This window comes from Choristoneura fumiferana, chromosome 18 (genome assembly GCF_025370935.1).
Source record: "Choristoneura fumiferana chromosome 18, NRCan_CFum_1, whole genome shotgun sequence".
Classification (NCBI taxonomy): Eukaryota; Metazoa; Arthropoda; class Insecta; order Lepidoptera; family Tortricidae; genus Choristoneura; species Choristoneura fumiferana.
Genome location: NC_133489.1, coordinates 23,107,048 through 23,116,358, shown reverse-complemented (window position 1 = coordinate 23,116,358; position 9,311 = coordinate 23,107,048).

Sequence of the window (9,311 nt, the reverse complement as noted above, 5' to 3'; positions counted from 1 at the left end):
GTCAGAGAAAAAAAGAGTTACGCCAAACCTTCGTCAAACATTACATTATGACCACGGCGGCGGCATGGTTGTCTGCCAATACAAATAACGTATGCTAAAGAAATATATTCACCAAACCACTCTCTAAGAATTTGCTTTACATTTGGAACAAAATATAGAAAAATGAATTCCATGTTCATAGAACAACAAAGTACCTATTGATTACACAAAAGCGCATTCGGAACGTGTGAGGTATCAATTTGTCGGTGTGTTCCCTTTGTCTCATCGGCAGCACTTAGCACCCTTTGTGCATTAGCGCGCGCCCGCGGGCGCCCGCGCCGGCCCCGCACGGGACCTCAACTCTATTTACAATCGGCATATATTATAGCAGGCTATGGGTGTATAAATATGTAGAGCAATATTTTTAAATTTGTACAAAAGTTGAAAAGCATTTTCGTTTTTTTAGAAACGTTTTAAATGCACTTTTTAATTATTAATCCCGACTGGATGAATGATGAATGAATTCGACTGGATGGCAAACGAGCAAGTGGGTCTCCTGATGGTAAGATATCACCACCGCCCAAAAACATCTGCTACACCAGGGGGGGGGGTACTTGATTGTAGGGATAAGTACATTACAATAAAACTAATTTAATTTCATGATTTCTGCACTCTATGCGACTCATTATACGTATTTGTAGTAAATGAAGTGATAATAATGTTCAGTCGAACCATTTGATTCCTGACCCACTGTAGAACCTTCTCACAGTAGGTAAGTGACTCATTGAATTCCCTTGTCGAGCAATGTGATTCACTATGACTTTTTCTATGGAAAGGTTCCACATAGTGGGTCACGTTTCAGGTGGTTCGATAGTACCTATACCTTACCTATCTACGTGACACTCAAAATTCGAAACACCCTTACAGAAACCGGATATTTATCTATTGTTTCCATTAAGAAATAAACCCTGAAGCGATCTTCCATATTCCAAAAATTGCCAAGTCCAAAGTATTCCGCTGAAACTCGCGCTCCATATTACCTACCGCAAGGGTTTGGCGCCCGGTACCCGAGGCAAGTGACCCCCAATCTATTCCGGGCAGAAATGCTATAAATACACACGCGGCCCTACCAAGTGCAATCAGCAATATACCTACAAAAAATGTTGAGTCAGAATTGTTGGTAATATTTTCTCTGCTGAAATAAAAATGCAAGTAAAAACTAGTCTGATTATGAAAATCAACTGTGGAATGTTTAGATTGCTGAATATAAAACGGAAGCCTGTAACTTTTGACTGGGTTGCCCGAATTCGTAGAAATGGGGTCGGTTACTTTGTTTGAGACTAATATTTTTAATCTCCTAAGTAAATTTCAACTGTTTTACTTATGATATGAGTTCAAAACCATTTTTAAAACGTGTTCAAAAATCAACCTTGTCGGAATACACAAATTATTTTTGCTGAGTTCCGATTTTCAATAGTCACGATTGCAATTTGTGTCTTCTAAATTATAGCTAACGAGGAACTCTTGGATTAGATTATGAAAAGCGTCGGTAAGTCTCAGTGCAATCGCGAAGTTTATGCATGCGTTATAAACCGTTATTAGTTGGCAACTGCTTGTTAACATAGCTTTGTAGCGGCATTACAATATCTCTGATATGCTGATGTAGCCCAACTTTAATACGAACGCCGACTTGGGGCATTGGAGCTCCCTCACCACTTAATATTTATTGGGCCAATGTATGCGGTATAAGGAGAGGGCGTTGTAATCTTCTTGTAAGATGGTATAAACAAAATAGAGTAAAAATTTGTTTTCCCTAGCTTGTTCAGCTGTTTTTTTTTTCATTTTTGAAATAGGTCCGTAATAATATACCTACATTAATAAGTAACTGTTTTTTTTTAATTGTTTCCCGCTTACATTAAAAAGACGATTAAAAATAAACGTCTACATAGCACATTTTAAGAAATGTGCTCCACGATCGTGTGCCCTTAAATAGGTACTTAAATATCGAACCTTAAACTAACCTTCTTAGGTAAACGTAACTATAAAACTATGATAAACTTTATCAACAACCAATAATCATTGAGTTTGTTTGCCATCAATCAATACAAGACCATAGCAAGTTAGAGGGTGTGTGGGGCGAGCCAATTCCGCTCATGCCGCCACTAGTTGCAGCCAATTATCTGATAAGCCACTTCACCCTTCCTTCCGCCAAAGCGCTCCACACTTGTCACCCGCGTTGCCATGCCAACAAAATAACGAAATACCCGCATAATGCTCACAAATAAAATCATTTTCTTTCAATTTACTTCGATCCCCCCACAATTAAAAGTCTCGTCTGTCTAAAAGTGATTTGTTATCTTCTCTCTTTTGTAGGTAACGCAATTGTCTGGACAACGAACGTCTAGTTAGTTTTATTCCCTCGCTACTCGCCGGCGAAAGAACTTAGGGAACTTGCAGTCCGAAACGGGAAATTCTCTTGTACGTATTTACTAGAGGGGTCCAGTTTGGAGTTGTTTTACCTAGTTTCGAATTGTGGACTTTAGACCGAGAACAATGGTAATGGTACATATGGAAAGTATAGCTGAAACGTCTTTTATTTCGTGGTTTATTAAATTTATTCTACATAAAGCTAAGGTACCCTGTAAAATGTCCTAGTCTTTTTGACCCTTTACAAATCCATTATTTGGATATTTGCATATAATACACAAAGGCCTCTTGCGTCAATGAGAAAAAAAACAACCCCACTAATAATTCATTACTATCTGTTACAAGCCGTTGAATCCCTGTCGCGCTTAAATAATAAAGTCACTAGCGTTCAGAACCGGAAAAGTCCTCGGCTGCACAATTTAATTAAGATTAACAAAACTTATTGAAACAAATCCTTTTGATTGTCACAGTATCGTTCTAAATCTCTATAGAATTTGTATCAAAAGGCTCGCACCCGCAGGTAGTTGGTGTCTGATGCAAGCGGACATTTGGACGGAATCTAGTTAGCGGCGTCCGACACGACACGACCACGACACACGACCCTTTGTAGGCTCGTCCGACTACAAATTGGCAGTTTAGATTCTAGTTCTATACCGCTGCCGTCCAACGTGCGGGCGTTGGTACACACGCCATTCTGAAACGGGCTTTTGCTTCTTTTGGTGAATTCCTCCGTTGAACTGCTCACGCGAAAATGATGCCGGAGGTTTGCAAATACTAGGTTTGTTTGTAGTAGTGCTATGATTTTACTAGATTATATTTACGTCTTTATCCGTTTGTTTGTTGCAAAATGTGTCAATACTGATTATTATTAAAACAATGTGGCCAAGAAATTATTTTTAATAAATAGGAACGGTATAATTTTCACACAAGTTTGTTGCTGCTGCACAGCTATTCCTTGGCACGCCGTGTGTCCGATAACCACAACAGACAGAGCGTAGCCTGTTAACGATATATCTAGCACTATTTTTTACAGTTTAGTTCACAGCCCGTGTAGTGTGGCGGCCAATAAAACGTAATGAAAGCCGGCCGCCACTCGCTCGGCTCTCGACTTTAGGTTAATTAAATTCTCACATCGCTACGGTTAAATCTTGTTACCTGTCGGGTATTTCGCATGCTAAAACAATTGCCAATCAAAGTTGTACAATTCGCATTGTTGGATTTTATTGTAATGTACATAGGTAGGTTTGTTTGAATAAAGCCCGATAGATGTCGCTATATCAGTCTCGAACGAATCCTACATCGCGCTGGCAAGAGTTTTCTTGCACTGTATATAAGGCATGTAAATTGGAAATAAATTGTCATTCGACCAGGAACCGTGTATTCATTCACGCCTTGAACATGGTCCATCGAATCGGATTGGTGCAAGTGTCACCATAGTGTCTTCAAAATAGGCGTGTTTTTGGCCGCGGCATCACGTGGTGACTGATGAAGGTCACCGAGGATTCGCCATCAGTGGAGTCGTCGGCAGGGAAACATCGGTTCCAATCAGCGGGACTGACGAAGCAACCATAGACAAGCTGGAGGGACGTCGGATCAAGGAAGGTTTAAGTGCAGTGTTAATTGTGGATTAGAAGAAAGAACTGTGAGTACTGTCATCATTAATTAATTCGGGCGTGTCAATGTCAAATCGAGACTTAGAAAAAATAGTGTATTTCGTAGTTTGAATTTTAGAAGTGTTTATTTAGGACTTAGAATAGTTTGAAGAAAAGTGCAAAGACGGGGAATCCATGCCGAATTTCCATTTGACATAAGAAAAGTCAAACACTTGTAAAATTTTATGAAATTATTTGGGACTTGAGTATGTGCCTAAACAATGGAAGGTAAAATTAATATACAATTGGATTTATTTGAACGAATCACCAAAGCGTACACAAACTTCAAACAATCACCAAAGGAGCGGATAACCATCACATACTTGGAGACTCGGTTGGAGAGTTTAGAGAAGTTATGGAATCAGTTTTCTTCGGTACACACATCATTAGTTGAAGGATTAACGCACACTGGTGTAGCAAAATCAGTTTATGGCACAAAGGGTATTTATGACGTAACGGATGAACTGTACATGGATTACAAATGTGCTCTGAAAACTGCAATTAGTAAGTTAATACCACAACAACACGCAAGTTCATTGAGCTCATCATCACCGGCTAGCAAATCATCACAAGTCAATTTACCAAAGATTACCATTCCCACATTTTCGGGTCAATATACAGAATGGATGAGCTTCAGGGATCTTTTCATATCACTCATTCATGATAATGCAGACATTGACAACGTACAGAAGTTACACTACCTCAAAACTCATCTCAGAGGAGAAGCGGAACAACTTTTGCGACATGTACCCATCACCAATGACAGCTACCAGGAGGCTTGGAATCTTTTAAAGCGGCGGTACAACAACAAGCAATATCTCGTCAACTGCATTCTGAAGCGATTTTTTGGCAAAGGAGCGTAACGTCTGAATCATCCAATGCCATCAAGGAGTTGTTGGATTTAACAAACGAAACTTTAAATTCAATAGTTAATTTAGGTATTGACACCGGGTCATGGGATATCATAGTAATTTATATTGTTAGTCAAAAGTTGGACTCTGAGAGTAGGAAACAATGGGAAGCGGAAGTCAGCAAACTAGTCACTGCCTCAGACCAATTGCCAAATATCGCAAAATTCAGAGAATTTTTGGAAACAAGATATCATTCGTTAGAAATTTTTAGATTCAAAGCCTAGTCCAGTATTTGGTCAGAGACAGCGAACTCAAACTCACAGTTTTAATTATAATGTTGAAACAAACCCGATTCACGCATTGCATATTACTCAAATGTCATGTGATTACTGCAAGCAGGATCACAATATTAGGAATTGCAAGGAATTTATAAGCATTGATTTTAACAGCAAGCGTGACTTTGTCCAAACTCACGGGTTATGTTATAATTGTTTACGTAGTAATCATTCCGCAAAGCACTGCAGAAATACCGCGTCTTGTCAAATATGTCACGGGAGACACCACTCGTTATTGCATTCAAAGAGTGAGGAACATGTAACTGAATCAAACGGGTCAGTTGGTAATCAGGTTGTTAGTCAAGTCAATACAGTCAAAGCATCAGAGGAAATCAATTCATCCACATCCACAAATATAGCGAGTCATTTCGTGAAAGGAGTAGCGCAGGAAGTTCTACTAGCCACAGCTATGGTTAAAGCTGAATCACGTAATGACGGGGAATATCAGCTCTTAAGAGCTCTCATAGATCAGGGGTCTCAGGCCTCATTTATTTCAAACGCGGCAGTTCAATTACTTGGACTGAAATACACACCAACCAAGGGGATTATTTCAGGGTTGGGGGGTGAACAGGGCCTTATTTCTAGGTCCAAGGTAGAGTTAAAATTCAGTTCACGTCTCAATCCAGGTTGTGTGTTCCAGGTGTCAGCATACGTTCTCGACAAGCTGACTACATATTCACCTTCATCTGTAATTTCAGTCACTTCATGGCCGGGAGCTGAAAAAGGTTGAGCTTGCGGATCCAGAATATCACACTGCTAATAAGATTGACATCTTATTAGGGGCGGAGGTGTACAGTAGGATTATCGACAATGGCATCATCAAATGTCCTTCAGGGTCACTCGTAGCACAAAATACCACCCTGGGGTGGATATTGAGTGGGCAAACAGACCCAAAGGAAAGGGTTACTTGCAATGTAACAAGCATGCACACAAGAGTTGAGCCAGTAAAACAAGTTTGTACATCCTTCAAGGAGAAAAAGTTAGAGTCCTGCAACAGACCAAGAGATGTTTCACTTCCTGAAAAAGGAGTTGCAGAGGACCAGCATCTGAAACATAATAACACAGAATTATTGATGTAACGAAAGTATAAATAATACAAGCAGAAGTTACACACAAAGAAAAAGGGATCCAGACGAAAAGTTTATACTTACCTCATCAAACAATCGAGTCAAACGACAGAGGACAGGTAAATATATATAAGCATCAATGCATCGCATGCATGCAAGGAGAGTTGTTAGAGAAACAGATGAGTCTTCAGATGATACACGTCGTGATTGTAAAAGGGTACATAGAGATAGAAACAGTCGAAGTAGAGCAATGGTCACTAGCAAATGAAAAATTAAAGCACGAATTAGATAAAAGATATGACACAGAAAAAGAAGCAACTGAAGCAAAGAAGCAATTATATTATCCATTGGACAGATTATGATTAAACTGAAGTCTGGTAATTCTAAAGCAAAATTTGAGCAAATATGGGAAGATAACACAGGTCTAAAGGCAAAGCTAGAAGTAATAAATAATGTTTCGGAACTTACCTTGAGTCGAAGCCACGAAGAACTCACGTACGTTGCTAATTTACAGTTGACATCTACACCTGTAACAAAAGAAAAGATAATCACAAAACATATTTCAGAACTGGACGACGCACAGGGATCATTAGCGCCATACACGACAAACACTCACCTTGTAACTACTTACATAGGGTTAACTAAAACCATATCATACCGCAAAAGATTGCTAAAAAAGCAAAAATCATCTCGGATTCATCTTCTGAAAGAAATCATAACTATAGCGTTAATAATCTTATTCAAGAATTGTCAAAACAAGGTGTTCACAGGAGACATAATTAGGATATGTATCACAGGAGTTAAAGTCAGTAAGTGTACTTACCTCACCTGATCCATAGCTGGGTGACGAGCGCGCTGGGCGTCCTGATGGTGGGCGGCAGCAATTCAGTATCACTTAGGTGATGGTTCCTTAGATTTTATTCTTTTACTAGACCACTTTTGTTTATTTATTATTATTAATTTTCGTTTACAATACACATGGATGCAATAATGAAAGGTGAATTCAATTCGAGAACTAGGTATTCATTGGTTTGGTATTTAATTCATATTTATTTTGGGTATTCAATAAACAGTCTTCATTTAGGTTAACTGTGAAAGAACACCCTGGAGTGGACAAGGTTACGCAGGTTGTTAAAATTCATTCTACTCAGAATTGTTCTTTTTTACAACTAGGTAATGAGTTATAGTTGTATGTTATTTGACAAAGAGCCACGATTGTTTTATTTAATGTTTGATGTTTATTTTTTGGGTTTTTAGTCACTGGATGCAGATCTAACGTTATTGTAATTATTAGTTGAAGAGATAGGTTGCACAATATTGTTAGAACGTTACTGTCAATGTTGATGTTCGTTTTTTATTAATTTATAATATGAGTGTGGGTTATAATTCATTTAATTTTAAAGGAAGTCAGCATCTTTATCACTTGTAAATAAGTAAGAAAACTTTATTCAAGTCAATTTCAATGTTTGTTTGAGTCATTCATTTTTAGGTTTCACATTATACTAGGGTTCTGAATAATGGTTATTAGTTATGGACATAGTTGTTAGATATGTCCATGTGGGCGGCATGCTGGTGCGCATGTACAATTCGCCTGTGGATTTATTGTAATGTACATAGGTAGGTTTGTTTGAATAAAAGCCCGATAGATGTCGCTATATCAGTCTCGAACGAATCCTACATCGCGCTGGCAAGAGTTTTCTTGCACTGTATATAAGGCATGTAAATTGGAAATAAATTGTCATTCGACCAGGAACCGTGTATTCATTCACGCCTCGAACAAAAGTTTCTACACGCAACCACAGAACATTTAATATGATTTTAAAATATTTTCAAAATATTAAATATTGCAATATTTGTTACGTATAACTGGGAGGTAATTCAAATTGACACATATTATCCATATGGCTATCTCTATATGTACAAGTCTTATAGAAATCTAACATCATAGCTATAATTTAGGACCATTATGTATACTTAGTCAGTTAAAACATTAAATATTTTGATAGCGAAAAAATCGTCATATTTACTGCGTTTCCAACGTTTTTCCTACTAATTAAATCGCAGTTAATCGGGGTTGTTGACTTAATCCCTGTTATTCCGATACTAATTTAGGAAATACAAAGAACGTCGGACGATGGACTGAAACATTTATTCCTTTGTAAAGATTTTCTCTTTGTCCTGTCGTACGCACATTATACTTGAGAAATTGTTTATGTTCTTCTACAGTCAAATTAACATAATCCTCCGATTTCGGGAGATAAGCAGAATCCGCCGCCAAAACACTCATGTAGCTACGTAACCTCACATATCGTAACCCACATAAATATCACGAAAGCGGGCATGTTGTATATGAAAAAATCTTCGGCAGCTATGTCATAAATCAATTCTTACAGCGCAAGCCCTAGGTAAAACCCTTAATCGAGCAAACACGCATGGATCCCGCAATATAAAAGATGATAATGTCAGAACAAAGTCCATCCCTCGGACATCGAGCAAGATTAAGTGGACATTGACAGCTTACACACACACGCAAAACATATATTATATATGTCTGTACATGTTGTACATATGTCTGGCAATGCAGTATCACTATTAACACATGCCTGTTCTATAAATTATCAATGTATTTAATTAAATGGTTTGCTAATGATCGTCGCTTAGGTAAACCTCAACATATTTACATATTTAAATATATTGACTTGGTGGTACAGTCTCTCTTTAAATATTTACCAAGCAATTAACAAATTGAAACCACCCCACGACATTAGACAGTCATAAAAATTTTAAAGTTTAAAATGAACACTCATCATAATAAACTTCTTAACATGAACGACCAATTGTAGTGACTTTACCAAACACCCCACTACTGGGCAATTTCATAAATTACGAGCAGCAAAAGTAATGGTCTATTTGATAAATTATTAAGACAGTTGAGCACCTTTCGTTGGGCTATTTGTAAGTACCTACTTATACTCGTACAAATTGTACACATGTAGTCAT